The following is an 18,892-nucleotide window of genomic DNA, read 5'->3' as shown; positions in this document are numbered from 1 at the left end:
CTATGAAACTTCAACTGCAACTATTACCCACCCAATCTACCTAATCTAAAACAAGGACAAACAAATTAGACTAAAAAGTACTTGTTGAGGGCTGATTGGGGTGACCAAAATCAGTAAAAATCTACTTGTAACTAGAGATGTTATGTTTGAACCATAACTGCATTTCACTGAACATTGCTCAAAATAAATGGGCTCTCAGTAGGTGATATAATCACTTTTCATTATAAAGATATTTTTGTTCTAGTGGTACTCACTCCTAATAGGATTTGATCTATATTTGATCTCATCTGAAGAACACAAGCTCAATTCTATCTAATAAGTAATTCAGACAGAAGTCTACTTTATTACAAAGTAGCTCTAGGTTCTATATCTAAAAATAGCATTAAGTAAATAGTATAGTTTCATTTCTTCATATAAAAGCATGAATTAGTTTAAATTATTTTCATCCTTTTTGGGGTCATGGGGCAAATTTTTAAAACTTTTAAATCATTTTGTTGGCTCTTATGTTTTAAAATATGCATTTCATTTACCCTTGAAATAAGATCCTATTTCTGTTTTTAGAGTCATCATCTATGGTATAAGGAAGGTGGAGAAACTCACTTAGATACATCAATAGAATAGAATTGGTAAAGAAGTGCAGGGTAATATTTTCTGTTGTGTAAAAGGAAAAAAATATCCTAAATTTTCCTGCACTTAAAACAATTAGCCAATGAGACCTGACTCATATAACTATAGGATACAAGAATAGGCAAAATCCTTCTTCCATCCAACTGCATTTCTCTTTTCAAGACACCAATTCAGTAAACACCTGTGTATTTAACCTTTGGGCATACTGATTGCACAACCACCTATGAGTTATATTCTTTAAAAAGGAAATACTTTAGTAAAAAAAAAAAATCATAGGAAATGTGAAAAGTTTGCAACAATGTTTTGGGTATTGCGTATTTTTAAATGCTACCCTCCTCTTGGTCCTTCCACAAGCATGAATACTGCTCGAAATGACCACAAAAAAATTTTGTGGTATCATGAAAATAGTCAGATTGATCAATCAATCAGACAAATATTTATTGGGTGCCTGTGTGCCAGGCACTGAGAGACATAAGCAAATAGTCACTGACTTCAAGTAGCAATATAAATGTCAAACTAAATAAGCTAAATATGCAATAACAACAACAATAAAAATGAAGACAGTAAAATGTATAAAAATAATAGTGACAAATATGGAATCTACTAAAATGAATTAATTCCATCATCTGACAGTACAGATATGTATTTTTTAGAAACTATGCAATTCTTGGAATAAAGTTCTCAGAATAACATATTAACATTAAGTATCATGAACCAATAAACATTGCCAGTTAAAAACTTTAAGGTCACAAGGAGGTACTGCATTTATCCAAAAGATTATTACTTATTATTATTTATATTCTTTGGAATAACTTCATTAGTTATCAAAACAGAAGCTAACATATCACAGGGTACTTCACTTATCTCTTACCCTTTTCTCCCTTTCTTTTACATTTCTTTTACATTCTTTTACTCTTTCCTACCCACTCACTTGAATCTGGGGCTGATACCACTTTGGAAGTGAAAAATATGATGATTCAAGTTCATTGTTTCAAGACCTCCTAAATTAGCCAGTGTTTAGGTGTTAGTCCTCACACAGTGCTTATATTGGGGGTGAAAATGAAAGAATCAAAGAAAATCAAAGAAAATCAAAATGAAAGGGAAGAGAAGCAGAGAAAGAAAATGGTTTGGTCTATGAGTGAACGTTGCTATGTAAAGTAACACAATCACTCCACTGCAAAACATTATTATAACACAAATTCCACTATAACTTAGTCTGGGAGCATAGATCCCTAAGGAGCAACATTATAATAGCATTACACTATATTATCATCTTAGCAAGTTTCTGGCCTGACACTCAAATTTCTATTTGATTCAGATATAAAATAGTGAACTCACTTGTATTGAAAGAGATAAAACAAAAACATTTCTCAACAAATAGGAACCATTTTACCTGAAATCTGCTAAGTATACTTTCATATATCTTATTCTCAATGTCTCATCGACATCATGAAACAAACCAATACTAGTTGTTAAGAATATCTACTTGGTGGGCTATATTGCTTGTTTAAGGAACTCACTATCTTAGAGCTACAAGGGAATTTAGAGGTTTGAATGGTCCAATTTCCTTAATTTAAAGATCAGGAATGAGATAAGAAGAGGAAAAACCGACTTTCCCAAAGTCATTAGTCAATGATACAGCTAGTACTAGAACACAGGTTTCTTGACTCAGTCTTGCTTACAATATAACTGTCTATTATGAAGAAAAGAAATTTACTAACTGGATCATGACCTATGCTGAGAAATGATGAAGGAAAAAACATTAAATTGAGCTATATCTGAATCTACCTGAGCAGTATCTGTTTCTGTATTTCCAAATCCATATTGAAAACTCAGTTGCATAGATAAAAGTAATTGGGGAGAAGGGAAAGGAGAAGTGAGAAGAGGTATTTGTGATAACTAGGGGAAAAAAATCAATTTAAAAATAAAATAATTGGCCTTGTCCTGTGTCCAAAGACAATGAGAAACATTTCATTGGACAATTACTCTTCTCATCTTAAATGGTCATAATGAGCATAAGCAAAAAGACCTTGATGAAGATAATTTAGCATATGACACATCTGTTACAGGGAGAAATCCTACTAAGATTTGAAAATATGTTCCAAATGAAGTTAATGCATACTTTGATATCTGGTGATTTCAGTGGGTAGGTGAGCACAGTAGAAAGTTCTTTTTTTGTTTGTTTGTTTTGTTTGTTTTTTTGGAAATAGTGTTGGGATTAAGATATTAAAAAGTGGAGGGTTACAAGATTAGATTACAAGAAGCCTCAGTCACACATATTCATTCATGAGAGAAGTACTTTTAAGGACAATACTATCTTCCTTGAGGAAAAAGACTATTAAGATTTTGTCTTTATATCCTTACTGTCTACCAGTGTCTTGCACATAGGAGGCATTTAATAAATGAACTGAATTGAATTATACTAAGAACTGAGGTTGTAGACTGGTCCTCATTAACACCACACCCTAATGAAAAGAATTAACTAGCCATAGCTGGCATGGAGTCACAACTCAATAGATTCACTAAGTCTTCAGAAATAAATCTTAAGATAACTTGATAATTAAAACATGATTAAATCTACATGCTGGTCCAAGGATAGCACTCTATCTATAATATCGTGCTATTTCAAATAAAATAATTAAACCTTAAAACCTCTAGAGTCTTCCTTTCCTCAAACAGCAATCCAAACCAGAAAAGGGTTTCTCTCTTCCAGCCTTTTCATGATTTGGAACCTTCCACTGCTGATCATTCATGATTTATTAAGCACTCAATGTGTGTATAACATTGTTCTAGGAACCCTAAGAGGCTCAAAAGACGATAGAGTTCATGTGCAGCACTTTATATTTCATATGGCATTTGGAATCAGCATAAATATTATGGTCAATCTTGGTACGAAAGCATGTGGCAGGAATTCACTTTGAGAATCAATACCTGCTGCATCCATTATTTGATCCATTTCCACAAGTTTCCTCTACTGTAAAATGAGGAGGCGCACAGCTATCTGATTATTATACTCCTTCCTCACTCTGGAATTGAGTCTAAACATGGAGTGAGTCCTTCTCATACAGGATCAGAACTTGCTAGGTAGTACGTACAAATGAAGTACAATATATGATATGATATCTTTCCTCAAGGAGCTTAAATCTACCCAAAATGCAAATGAAATAGCAAATAACACAAGGCAATACCAACTAAGTGGCACACACAGAGATATACTAAATGAGAAAGGAGTCACCAAGGAAGGTGACATTTATGTGGTCTGAAAAATAAAGGATGCTTAAATTGATAATGGTGAAATAACACCAGTTAGAATATTAAAAAAAAAACTGATCACATTGAAGTTATTATAAAATGGGGAATAAGGATTCTGTGACAACAATTGTGACCTACTTTCATGTGAGCAATAACATTAGCATTTGATTATTATAAAATTCGGAAATCAAACATAATATTCTATGACCTCTGTGAATAATTTAGAGAATTATCATAGGATTTTGGAGCTTGGAGGGGCCTTGAGTTTGCCTAGTCCAAACCTGTCATTCTGCAGTTGAAGAAACAGACACAAAGGAATAGAGTTGCTTGTCCAATGAATTTCCTCTTAATACTGACTCCACGAATAGGCCAATATCCCTTAGTCCACAGATAAGAAAACTAAAACTCAGAGGGGGAAGTGATTTCTCCAAGCTTACAGTGTCAGAGTAGGGAATAGAACCTCTCCTAATTTTGCAGTAATCATTTGAAATTAACTATTTGAGGGGGGAGGGGTGAATTATCACTTGTAATATTTTACATATTAAAAGACAGGACATTAAGAATAGGCAGAAATTAAATAATATAGGTTGATCCAGAACAAATATTTCTCATCCTTCTGGCTACATTCCAATTTAATTCATTTACTGACCACAGAAGGCATTGAGGAAACATTACTCTTTGGTTCAGTGATTTTAAAGGCAGCAATCAATACACATAATTACAGAATAAGATACTAATTTCTATTGATTTTTTTCTATAGACATAATGCAAACTGACATACACCATACAATATGATTTTTTTGAAGTTAATATCAATAATGTGTCAAAAATGGAAGCGATTTTCTTGTGATTTTTCACTCACTAAATAATTAGATATTTAAACCTTAAAGGACTCAGTCTCTTTCTCTCTCTCTCTCTCTCTCTCTCTGAGACATAACCCTATATCAACTGTTCATTAATTACTAAGCACATACTCTGCTAGAAGGGGGCTATAACAACAATAGAAGGTGAGTTTCTACAGAAGTATGTGGCACATTGAGGAGTTGGCACTAGATAGTCACTTAACCGTGTTTGCTTCAGTTTCATCATCTATAAAACGAACTGGAGGAGGAGATGGCAAACCACTCTAGTATTTTTGCCAAGAAAACCACAAATGGGGTCACAAAGGGTTGGGCACAACTGAAATACAACTAAATAACTAAGAGAAAAATAAAGACACAATTCAGTATCAGGCACTAAGGATGTTAATGAATAGATATCAGTTAAAAGGGCATACACCCAGATGCCAAGTCCTTATGAGGGGTAAAAATATTGGAAATGGTTACTGTGGTAAAATGATGGACGAAGAAGGGGCATTGTAGAGCCAAAAAGCCATAAAGTTGGGGAACAGGACTATTCCTCTGTCATAACTGAGAGGAAAGAGAAATAAAATTGCTGGAAGGGGGGGGTAGCAAGGAGATCCATATGGAGAGAAATAACAAAAATGACATTATTATTTACAGTACTGGAAAGACAAGGGAAGGGGATAAAGACATGATTTCAAGAGAACTCAGCCCTGAAAAACAGGGGAAGGGGATAAAGACATGATTTCAAGAGAACAGCCCTGAAAAAAATAAGTCCACCAAGTTTTGGGTGAGGCTGACTCTGGCACGGTATGATGTAATCATGAAATTTTAAGCTGGATTAGGACTTAGAGATGATCTAAGCTGTCTCCCCACCTTATTTGAAGGACAAGGAAATTGAGGACTAGAGAGAGGCTAAGTGGCTTATTTACCTCAGGTCACACAGATTATAAGTGTGCTGGAATTGGAAAGAAAGAAGTAGAGTGTGTCACTTGGGGGGACTAAGGGGAGTTCTGAAAGTACTCTGCCTAGCTCTATATCAGTATGCATGAAACAACAGGGTTAATACCTAAGACTTATATAACTCTTCCCTTTTGTTTCTTATTTTAAACTGCTATATATTTCCCTGTAGTGATTAGTGGTTAAAAACCTTTAAGAAGCCTCAAAAAGGGTTGTAGGCTAATTTAGGGAGCAGAGCCAAGAGAGAAAGAAGATGAAACCCAGGTAAAACTAGATAGCAGATGAGGGGACTTATTGGTAGAAGAGAACAACACAGCCCTAGTAGGAAATGGAGGCAGTTCAAATAAAGGTACCAACTTGTGGAGTTCAGATTTGGGAACCAAATAGGTGCTGAGAAAGGAATGTGACTTACAATGTTCTTAAGTAAGTGGTCCATGCAAGGTATAAAGAAAAAAAAGATGGGGAGGGAGGGGGAGAAAGAGGGAGGGAAATTATTGGAGAAATAAAGATCTAAGTGTGAATTAGCACATCCTTAATTGGATGTTTAATTAATGCATAAAGAATAGTGAATAGAATAAAAATGAACATTTATATCATGCTTTAAGGTTTGCAAAACACTTCACAAGCATTTTATCTTATCAAAACCTTGCAACAACCAGGGAGGCAAGTGGCATTATTGATATTATCCTCATTTATAGAAACAGGAACTGACACCAAGCAAGTTGAGATGATTTGTCCAGTATTGCACAGCTAGTAAGTATCTGAAGCTGAATCTCAATCCAGGACTTTGCAAATTTCAGGTTTTATATTAAATCCACTATGCTGCAGTCCCTAATTTATCAATGACTCATTGACAAATGGTCAATACAGAACCTGAAGGTTCAGAAGTAGAAAAAAGAAACTATAGAGATAAAATAGATTACAGGAGCTCACTCAAGGCAGACAGACTCTGCTCAAAATCATTGTTCTCTCCTCCACCTACCGCATCCCCATAGCCTCATTTTCCCTCCATTTTATTATACTACCTGGTATTTCAAAAATTCATTTAAAATAATAAGCACTGTCTTTTAATAATACGTTGGGGAAGGAAGGAGTTAATGGGAAGGTAAATGACTATCATTTACATTTTACTGTGAATTATTTCATATCAACTATATGCAGTAAATAGGAGATAGGGGATGAGGGGCAGTGGGAGTGGTATGTAATATTGGTGAAAATAACAAGTCCAAATTGGGGTGCTAGAGTAAGGGCATAAGGAAGTATAAAGACAGTAGGTCCATGAAGATATGGGGTCAAGGAGGTGGGAGAAGGACGCAGAAATAGAAGTTGGGGAATGCTAATTAACCTCCTCTGTGTTATAGGAAAATTCTCCCTCCTTTGTTGCATGGTCATTTGCTTTCAGAATCTAGAACTTAGTTGAGTACAATTCAACTACAGTGGAAATGAAACAGGCTTTTACAGGACTTCCCCTTAACCTAATGACCATATTTAGTAATGTTAAAATTACCCAGAGTTCCAAACAATCAACAAAGAAAGAAAGATCAGGAATACACCAAAGGAAGCAATGAAATATAGAGAAGAGATCCAAGGACTTGTAGTCATAGGCCCTGGATATGAATACCAGTTCTGAAATGTCCTATGTACATGATCTTAGTCAAGTCATATATTCATTCTAGAGCTCACAAGCCTAATTAGTAAAAATAAGGCCATGGGGGACCCAGCAAAGTGCCTTGCACAAAGCAGGCCCTTAATGTTGGCTAAACTGAATTAGATAATGAGGCACATTTGATTATGAACAATAATAGGTATCTTCAGCAGCTCTGTGACTACCGAAAGATGTTTATTAATGATAGCGACTGTAGGACAGAGGGTCCTGGGGCATTAGTCTTCCACCAAGTTGATTAGATTGTTCTGAATACTTAGCTCACACTCATACAGTCACATGATTTTTCTGGGTTCAACATGCCCAACTATTCAATAAATAGGTATTAAATGAAGTACTGTATAATGGAAAAAGTGCTGGTTTTGCAATCAGGAGACCTGGTTTCAAATCCTAGCTCTGGTACCCTAAGCAAGTCATTTATTGACTAACTGATTTCATTTCTCTGGACTTCAGTTTCCTCCCTCTGAAATGACACAGGATTGGATTAATTTACCTTTGAGTTCCCTTTTCTCTTGGCTCTAAATCCCTGCTCCATTGATCTATGAGCCTGGAGGCCTAAATTGGGCCATGATCAATTATTTTACATGTAAAAAATTATCTATCTGTATCTATTTCTGTATTGTGTGTGTGTGTGTGTGTGTGTGTGTGTGTAGATAAACGTTTTTCTCTGAGAAACAAATGGATTTAAGAACATACCCTGCTATGGAGGAGGGGAAAAAAAACATAATCCAGAAGAATCCTTTATTTACATAAATGCAACTGTTTTGTGCCAGAATGTCACTGTATAAATATATTCTCAAAGCTTTCCTGAAACAAGCAAAAGCAACCTAGTGCCCTAAAAATACAACGCTGATGAATCATTGATGATTCATGCTACTGTTATGCAAATGGATGAATCACATCTTAGCAACAAACTCTGGCTCAAATACCTGGGAAATGTAAAGGGTTGGAGAAATGTTTCAGTTTATATTCATATAGCAAGTATAAGCCTAAAACTCAATACACATAGTTTCTTGAAAGAGTGGAATTATTCCCATCAAAAATAGTAGGTTATTGAAACTTCTGTAGCACAATGTGGAGATTAAATGACAAATGCTTAGTTTACACTTCACTAATTAGACTCTACTACATAAAACATTAACGCAGAACTACTATTTTAAAAATACTAGTACCTCTCAATAGTTTTGATAATTTTTTAATGAGTTGATGAAAAATGTTTTGATATGTTATAACCAATAAAAATATAAATTAAAGGAAAAATTTCTTAATAATTAGGACTACCTAAAAATGAAATGGGACCACCTCAAGAGGTGGTGAGCTTCCGCTTGGCTAGAGGTCTTCAAACAAAGGCTGGACAACCACTTGTCAGGCACATTATAAGAAGATATTCTTGTTTAGATATGGGCCTTTAAAATCCAAATTAAGTGCTATCTCCTCCAAGAAACTTGAGTCATTCCAGAATTTCTTATTTCCCACCTCGTGCTACAGCAATTCTGGATTGCACTGTAACATTTGATGCTACAGTTGCTGTAATATGAATGTGCCTCCTCTTGTCCACCAACTGTTTTACATATAGATTTCTCTCCTCAACCAAACTGTACTGTATTTCTGTACAGCAATTCTTATATCAGTGATTTAGTACACATCGAACAGTTGAATTCTTGCTGGTTAAATCAAAGTAACTGATAAAATTCCTATTTTTTAAAATCAGATTTCATTGTTCAGTCTAAATCTACTTCCATTATTTCCTGGGGAGGGAGGGGGCACACACTAACAAACACAAGATCTTTTGTTTTTGTTTTCTTTTGATGGGGAAGGCCCATAGCTTTGGAGTTATCCCCATGTGGTAACTCCCTCCACTGATACAACAATACCAGTACAGGCAATTTATCTATAATTTAGTTTTCTAGAGCTACCAGGGGATAATAGGACATGGGTTTTTCACTTTTTTTTTGGTCATAGATCCCTTTCGGCAGTCTGGTTATACCTATGGACCTCTTCTCAGAATAATGTTTTTAAATGCATAAAATAAAACACACAGGATTACAAAGGAAACAACTTATTTTGAGATAGTTATCAACATTTAAAAGAAAAATAAGGTCACACTCTAGATTATGAACCTTTGCACTACAGGTTAAGTGACTTGACCATGGTCACAGAGTCAATATGGATCAGAGACAGGAAGAGTTCAGATCTTTTTATGTACCACACTATTCTGCCTCTTGTCGAATAAGGGGTGTGTGCGTGTGTGCGTGTGTGTGTATAAGTGACTTGGTTATTACTTAAGAAACTTAGAAAACACAAATGAGATTTTTAGCACTAGATAAGTTCTTCGTTATTTATATTTAATCTCATCTTCCCCCACACCTATCCTTCACTTTCCATTCCTCCTCTGCTTTTCTTCACACTAATCTGCATGTAACATCTGAAATGAATAGAGATCTTGTCATTTTTCAGTCATCTCCACCAAGTAAAACAGTTTAATTTCAAAGTTTTTAATGCTTTAGTAATTCAAATACTGAACCAATTAAGAACAAACTCCCACTCTGACCATAATTTTAAATATAGTGACTCCTCTTTCCCCAAAGACTAAGAAAAATAAGTTGTACTCTTCTCCATGATCAGTTGCTTATTTTGGAGGGAAAAAAAAAGAGTATGCAGAATGGGACTGAGGGAAAATTTACATTTGCACTTCAGTAATGTTGAAAAAGTAATGAAAAGTAATAAAATGATTTTTTTTCTGCACTTAAGCAGAAACAAAATCTTTCACCAGAATATTAGATATGTTTATACTCCTCTAACCAAAGTATATTAGGTATTGGATACATAGTTTATTACTATTCCTGAAAAGATTTATATAAGTCAAATTTAAGTAAGTCCATGATAATTTGTACTACTTCCCTGTCATGTCACAGAAAAAGTGCTGATCTTGGGGAGTCAGGAGACCTGGGTTAAAACATCAGCTCTACCTCTTAACGGATGCAGATAATGTTTATGTTCCTTACCTTACAGGGAGGGTCTGGGGGGAACAAAAGGCTTGGTAAACCATAAAAGGCTATATCAATGTGTTATTTTTTGAAGAAATCTTTATAAGAGTAGATTTTTGCCAGGGGCTAATGGTAGCAGGTGCCTAAAAGTCCCTGTTCCTAGGGAGGCTAATTCTGGTGAAAAGCTTGAGGTCAGGAGTTCTGAACTGTAGTGGGCCTAAAACCAACTGGGCCTCAGCAGTAGGTACTGGACCTGCATGGTAAGTCCCATGGAGCAGAGGGCCACCAGGAAAGGCAGAGCAGGTTAAAGCTTCCATGCTATTCAGTAACTGGATCAGGTCCACTAGACCCATGAGGAGCCCACTGACAGAGAGAAGACACAGAGATAACTTCCACTGTAATATGAATGATCTATTTTGAAAATTCAGATTTGCATGTCAATTTTTATTTTTTGATGTGCAGATATCTGACAAGGTACCTTATAATATTTGACTCTTACAGACACAAAAAAGTATGATACTTACTGTTGAAACCTACCCTCCAGAAAGATACATGCCATCAAACTGAACTTGGCATGAAGCACAAAATCCTCACTTCTAATACACTGAACATAGCTCCATAGGGGTCTAGAGTGAGTAGAAATGTTGAGACTGTAAAACACCAGTTACTCTTATGAGGAATTCATCTTTGCATCTCTTTTTTACACCCTCCATGGTACTTTGAGTCTACAATATTTTCTTTTGAGTAGAAATTCAGGCCATGAGGAACTACCTACCTTAAACTACAGTTTTCTGACAGTGTTTTCTATGGTACCAAAATGCCTCATAGAGAGTAAGCAGTGATGCTGGGATTTGAACACAAGTCCTCTGCTGGTACAGTGGATACAGCACCCAGCCTGGAGTCAGGAAGACTCATTTTCCTGAGTTCAAATTCAGCCTCAGATCCTTACTGTGACCCTAGGCAAGTCACTTAACCCTGTTTGCCTCAGTTTCCTCATCTGTAAAATGAGCTGGAGAAGGCAATGGTAAACCACTCAAGAAAACCCCAAACAGGGTCGCACAGACTCAGACATGTCTGAAAACAACTGAACGAATGACTCCAAATCTAATGACTACCATGTCATGCTATCTCAAATCATTAAATTGAAGGGGAAAAAAACCTTTTTTTTTTTTTGAGGGGGGGAGATGTGTGGTCTTAATTTACTGCCACAGGCCCAAATAAAAGTTTTTCTCCCAATTAGTAAGCACCCACAATAATTTGCCTATTGGTGACAAGGCAGGAACTGACAATGTCACAATTTGAACCTAGGTCCTTTGACTCCCAATCCGGTGCTAGTAGATGCTCAGTTTTATCTTAAAAAAAAAAATTGATGGCCTTGAAGTAAAAGCAAGCACCATTTTTACTTCAAAGAACAAATTACAAACGTATAAGCCTGCATCTACTATCAGCTGTAATCACTATTGCATGTTTTTTTTTTTTTGGTTAACTGGTTTCAAGGAAAATAATAGGTGGTGATTTATTTCTAAATTTCTTTAAGCTTGCTATATAAAAACAACTTGCCAGCTATGGATATGAAAACTGTCAATAATCACTCATTTGGAAAGCAAATTCCCCCCCGAAGTTCTTATATATCACTGAGGAAACATGCCCAGAACACTCCAGAGTTTGGCACACCAACTCTTGGCACTTTTCCATAGATTTTAAAGTCACCCTCTTTTCTTTACATGTTAAACAATTATTCTTTCCTATACCATCCTGAAAATATTCCTCCTACTGTCTCTTCACTGGTGTCCTAATGATTTGTATTCCAGCAAAATCTTAGGCCATCTGTCCCCTCCTTTCTTAAATTAAGCATATTAAAAAGAAGTGTTGTTCTTCAATGCAATTTCTTTCTCTAATAGCTAAGCAATTAATTCATTTGATAAATATATTTTCTGCAAACCTGGTTTTAGAAAAAAAAATCCCCACCATGCAAGCTCATGTTGGCATCTAGAACTGTTAACTGAGAAAGAGTTCAATTCCCAGCTTCTTGCTTTCCAGATCAACTGGGATTAGTGCTATAGATGAGGCAATCCTTAGAGAGAGGAAGGAGTTCCTGGCATTACTAGAAGTCAATCTCTCTGACCAATTATGAAATATTTTTGATGAGCCCCAAAGAGAGTATACTAACTAGTTGTCCTCAGCTGCAAAAATGCTCACTATAATATAGTGCTAGGAAAATGAGGGAGCAGAGTCAAGGGAGATAGAATCCTTTGGGATCATATAGGGATAGGGAATAGTTAAGGACACTTTCATGCAGATCAAATACAGAAATAGTTTTAAGTTACTTTTAAAACAAAGCACATAAAAGTATTGCTTTGTTTATTTTCACATTCTTTTCTCAACTCTGTCTACACTTTAAAAAGTAATAAATGTCATTTGCATATTTCTACATATGGCATACAAAAATCCCACTTTTTATCTATAGACAAGTCCCCAAATTACTTAACATGACAGGTAGATCCAGAGCTTTTTCTAATGCAATTCCAGATTTGTTATGGGGAAGTAAGTAGGATTTATTCAGTCTACAGCTAGTCCTTGAATTCCAAACTCCTTGAACAGAAAATGAATGTAATAATGGTTTCCAATATAATGAATTTCAAAAAGATTTCCCCTGACCTCTCACTTCTCTTACAGTGGAAAATGTATAAAGTATGATTTCCTGGTGAAACACATTTTTAGTTTGAGTGAAAACAATAGCTTACACGCAGTTACCAGCACCACTCAGTTCATAACATGGCATCAAATCAAGAAGTATATCATTGTTCATTAAAAAAAAAGAAAAAAGTTTATGTTTATATAATAAATACTTCTCCATAATATATGCAACTGGATCAAAAGAGCCACTAAAATTTCACAGTAGATGACTTGCACAGATAAGTAAATCTTGCAGTGTGCTGAATTATACTATGGCAGAGCCCCTTCTGACCTCAGGATGTTCTTATGCTAAGCACTTATGGAGCTCCCATTCAATGAACTATTTTATACAGAGTACACTTGGCAATATCTAGGCTCTTGCATATTCTTAAATTTCAAGACTGAACAATATTGGCTCAGATTCTTAAGATCTGGCCTGTTTGCATTAGTGACACAGATGCTTAGATTCCTTAGGAGTCTGGCCAATATGGCGAATTCTTTAAATCTCATCCACCCCTGATCGATGTTCTAATAAATCTTGTCTTTGGCTTGGAAAAAAAAAAAAAAAAGACCGAACAGCATCGATTGTATTGAACAATAGGGACATAATATTTCTTACCAGTCATTGGTACTCCTATAAAAGTGCAATTTGATATGGTCAATCCACCAGTAGTCATTCCTGATCCTGCCTAATTATCAGTCATCTTTTCCCACCCCAAATGACTAATTATACCAATAGCAATATCATCAAATTGCTGGTTGCTACAGCCCAATTGCCCTGATTGCCTGAGGATGCAGAATAGAGCCTTGGGGTTCACCCACAGTTTCTGGATGAAGATCCAACAAAAGAGGCAGAGAAGAAACAGCCATACAAATAGGATAACCAGAGGAAAGTGTCTCAAAAACCTAGAAGATAGTATTAAGGAAGACTTGCAGAAAGGTCAAGAAGGATGAGTGCTGAGGAAAAAAGCTACCAGATCTGGCAATCAGAAGGTCATTGGTAACTTTGGGTAGAGCAGTTTCAGCTGAATGATGAGGTCAGAAGTGAACCTGAAGGGAGTTAAGAGAAAGAAAGAAAAGGAAGTGAAGACATCTACTGTAGATGGCCTTCAAGGAAATTAACCATGAAAGAGGGGAAAGATATAGGATAATAGCTAGTTGAGATGAACAGATCAAATGAGGGTTTCTGAAGATGGAAAGAAATGGGAATGTTTGTGGGCAGTAGGGAAGCAACCAGAAGACAGAAGGAACCTAAAGACTGGTTAAAAAGTAGGAATGATACAGGGGGCAATCAGTAAAAGTAGCTTGGGCTGAAAAATTTTCAGATTTTTTAAATGAAAGAGGATATGAAATATAAGGAGAGTATTCCTTATAAAGGGGCTTAATTAATAAAAAGGATTCTCACATAATTACTAGCAAGATGGAGACCAGTCTTCCAAGGGCTTAAAACAGAAATGAAAAAGCTGATTCTCCTAGGATGGCATTTATGGACACATCAACACAATCAATGAATATTACTGCAAACAGAAAAAATAAATATCACCCTACTCCACCTTTTCATTTGACCCTGAATATCATTATTACTTCTATCCATTTCAAATTATTCTAAATTTTCCATATCTCATTTCATTATGCAGGGTATCACAAAAGTCTTTGTGCAATTTTGAACTATTACAACTTCATTAAAACTGTTGGGACACCTTGTATATTAAAATAGCACAAGAGATACGAATTTTGTCGCTAGTGATGAATATTACAGTTATAAATGACTAGGATAATAAGCCTTTAAGTTAAAATAATCATATATTAAGCACATCAAAGTGACCAATAGAAATAGCATATTATATTTTATATAAGTTTTGACACATTTATCAAAAACCAAGTTTTGACATATTTATCTAAAACCAGTTTTCTCTTTACTGACACAGAACTGTAAATACAATCCCAATTCCCCCAGGACTTCTACTCTAAACAGTAAATGGCTCATGAAATCCATCAATGTTATGTTAACCTGGCAACTTGGAAACTATGTTGCTTTACTTCTGCTGCCCAACCAATATTATTTACTTTAAAACAATTGAGAAGAAAACAGTTGTACCAAATATTGCTTGTCTAACTGCCTAAAGGCAGTTGATGATATTTACTCCTGCTTACCTAAAGGAAGAAGGTCAGGATCACGGAGGTGGTGGGTAGACTGGTAAATTTGGGGCACAGTGTTAGGTATCTGACACAGTGCTGGAACATTTCTCAAACTATGTAACTGTACACTTAATCAAATTCAACACATTTGCCATTAAACTACTCTTCACATATTAACTCCCTTTTCTAACTTCATTTCTGCTGACCCGTGACACTATATTCTCCTAAAGTATTTCTTGGAGTTCTCAAGAGTCAGGGATCTTAACTTTGGGTCTATGAGCATTAAAATTTTTTTTTGATAATATATAATTGTATTCTATGGAAATCATATGAATTTCATTTTATGCATTTAAAAACTTCACTCTGAGAAGTGGTCCACGGTTTTCAGCAGACTGCCAAAGGAGTCCTCACTCAAAAGGGTTAAGAATCCATGCTCCAGACCAGAATGTAAACCATTGTAACAATGACAACAATAATAATATTTAGCAGCTAACATCTAAATAGCCCTTTATAGTTTGCAAAGTGTTTTCTATACCTCATCTCTTCCTTGCAAAGCTCAGAGCTAAGCAATGAATTTTTGCAGAGAAGAAGTGATTTGTCTAAGGTCAAAAAGGCACAAAGCCAGCATTTGAACTAGGTTCCAAGTTCAGCGACCTTAACCAGTCCACCACTGCACCTTTCCCTTGAGCCCTGACACAGTTTGCTACTTTTCTATAAGTATTTCCAAAACAACATCATTTCATACCTTTACATTCAAGAGTCTGCCAGCACCTTCCTCTGTACAGAATGTGGACAAAGGAGACATCTTAACCTAGTAGTCTGGATTTATGTTAAGCAAAATAGCCATGATATTAATCAAAGTAGGGATGTAGAACACTAAAGAAGAAACATCAGTTACAGCTAGTTTAATTTCATGAGTTGACGCTACTCTACCACTTCTTTCAAATGGCAACAAAGGTGACTTTGGATATAAAGTCAGCAGAGTCAAATTAAGTTCAAGTACCCAAAGGTAAATTTCTAGATCACTTAAATACAACTTTAGTAAAATCAATTCTGTTGCACCCTTTAAGCATTACCGAAGTAAAGCTAAGTGCCATGATAGTAGCTGAGTTGGAAATAGAGAATTATGTGGAAAATCTACAGAGCTAGAGAAACTCTTTTTAAAGGAAGCAATTTTTAAAAGCAAAAATATCATAAAAATGAGTTATGCTCATTTTCTTGTGCTCTCACCCTCTTGCAATTACTGTATGTATGTGTGTGTATATATATATATATATATATATATATTGCTTTTACTTCTCTGAGTATATATTGTATCCTCCTCAGTAGAGTACATACACTCCTTGAAGTCAGGAAAATTTTTGGTTTCTTGTCTTTGTATTACCATTACCAACCTCTCACAGTGCCTTAAAACAGAAAGTGTTTAATAAAATATTTCTTGAATTGAACTACAATATTTCTATACCTAAATAAAAATCAACCAAATCTGTATAACTGTCATTTTGTGTTTATTATGGGGAGAGGTTCAGATCTGGGATTTCAGTTGTATTGAGTGATTTCCTAAGGTCCATCCAATTGGCATGTTTCAGAGGTAGGATATGAACCCAAAGCCTTCCTGATTCCAAGGTCAGCACTCAATCTAGTCTGTCACTCTTTTCTCTCTTATTCATTCATACATACAAATACATAGATATACATATACACAGACACATAAAACATCATGCAAAAAAAAGTCATATTTCCCCCCAAATTCCTAGGCACACATGAGTTTGTTTCTCTAGTTAGCGATAACTTATTCAACAATCCTTAAAAAAAAATACATAAAGAAATAAAGATCATCTTACAAACAAGTATTAATTCTAGGAAGACATGGTATGACAGAAAGGACACAAAACCCAGAAAGCAAGAGGCCTGCTTTTTATCATATTACTTAACCTGTCTCCCTCTTCTTGACATATCTTACCTACCTTAGACAACAGTGGGAAGGGTCACTGAGAACATGTGTGAAACTACCTATAAATGCAAAGTATTGCAATATAATACAAAAGTACAGAGCTGAAAGGATTAGTGATCATCAGATTCACTAACAAACCTTTCTCACAGGTTGACAGTTTCTTCCACATTTCCATTCACAGAACTTTATAAAAGTTCTAAAGCTAAGAGAGCTAAATTTAACTCCAGGGATTAAAAAACCATAAGAACACAGTAAGAGATATGAAGGCAGAGATACCCATAGATAAGTGTCCAATTTCTCACCCATCATCAGACAGAACATGAAATATGAAAAGGACAGACGAAGTGGGATACAGGTCAGTAATGAAAGAAGGCAATAAAGTTCTGATTTCTTTATAGTGTATACATGATCAAACCAAGAGTTCCTTGAGAGAACCTGCCTACGACTTTCTCTGTCTCAACTGACCCATTTGAGTAAGAGCAAATGTTATAGATTAGAACATTCCAAGGCAGCAGCGGCAGCTAGGCAACTGACCCTTAAGTTCTATCTGTCAGAGAGTGACTGTCCCCCTCACTAGTGCTGAACTTCTATCTTCTCAAAGGAGACAAGCACGTGTTGCAAGGCATTTGTTGAATTTTTATTTGCAACAGCCACTGATGAAACAGTTTTTTAAGCTACAGGGCTAGGAGGGGAGAATGAGAATATGGGGGAGGGGTGGAGAGAAATGACAGTATGAGACAACAGGGGAAGATGCAAACTTGAGAGTAGACTGCTAGATTGGGGGAGGGAAGTTACATAACATTCTTTAACTGGAGAGAATGTTGTATCTCAAATCAAGCACTTCATTTCTCAGAATGACATATAAACACCTTTAATCTGAATCTTTTGTGACATGAGATATTATACACTAATACCACAGTGAACACTTTTTTTGGTGAAAACTTTTTTTTCTTTGGATGGGGGAGAGAGTTCTCAGTTTTAATTGCATATTAAACATTTTCATTTGGAGAATAAAATCACAGCTTTAATATCTGGTAAGTACTTAAATTTCACTGTAAAGCAATATTAAAATGCTAGGATTCTGAGATGCCTAATATCAGGCTACAGCTAAATTCTTGCATGATTATATAACACTGCTAATTTTTTTTAAGAAAAAGAAAAATGATTTCATCTCCCATCCTCCAACACCACCACATTTTATATTCTTCAGTATCTTTCAGTTATACACGCTTTCAAAACAGCTCCCACCTGAACTCTCCTATCTATAATCTTGAGTTCTTCTCTTGCAAGAAGTAAGATTTGTGAAAATAGAACCATGTTTACAATCTAACCTGATTCTCCCACTCTAGATCATTTTCTCTTTTAGCAACTAAACTGCCTAAGATCAAACTGAGAGTATGTAACAGAGATACAAAACGAGGGGACTTGGCCTATACTGTCTGTGATATTTAGTAACGAATCACACTATATCTTCATGGAGTCACACAATGCCAAACATCTGTAATGTAAAAATTGTAGTCAATCACCCACCCAGATGTTTCTCAGGAGCCAGATGTTTGACACCATGTGGCCACAACATTCAAATGACTAAATTTTCTACTTTGCGTAGAGCCAATCTGGTATCTCAAAGATACATACTTTATTGCGTTTTACAAAAAAAAAAAAAAAAATACTGAATCCCTAAAGATAGTCGTTTTCAACTTCCATAAGTCCATCCCACCAAGAGGATTACAGAACTAGAAAAACAAATACTCAACTTGTATATTTAGGTTTAACAAAAGCATCCATTTCT

The 18,892-nt window shown here is 35.5% G+C and overlaps 1 protein-coding gene across 6 annotated transcripts in view; it reads right to left on the bottom strand.

The window, feature by feature from the left end:
• Positions 1-18,892, bottom strand: part of RAPGEF2 (Rap guanine nucleotide exchange factor 2) — a 311,585-nt gene that overhangs the window by 58,575 nt on the left and 234,118 nt on the right. The gene's annotated exons all lie outside the window — the stretch shown is intronic.

This window comes from Vombatus ursinus, unplaced genomic scaffold (genome assembly GCF_900497805.2).
Source record: "Vombatus ursinus unplaced genomic scaffold, bare-nosed wombat genome assembly UNPS02014784.1, whole genome shotgun sequence".
In the NCBI taxonomy this organism is placed as follows: Eukaryota; Metazoa; Chordata; class Mammalia; order Diprotodontia; family Vombatidae; genus Vombatus; species Vombatus ursinus.
Note: the sequence above shows the minus strand (reverse complement) of the source record. Positions and strands in the feature narration are given on the sequence as shown.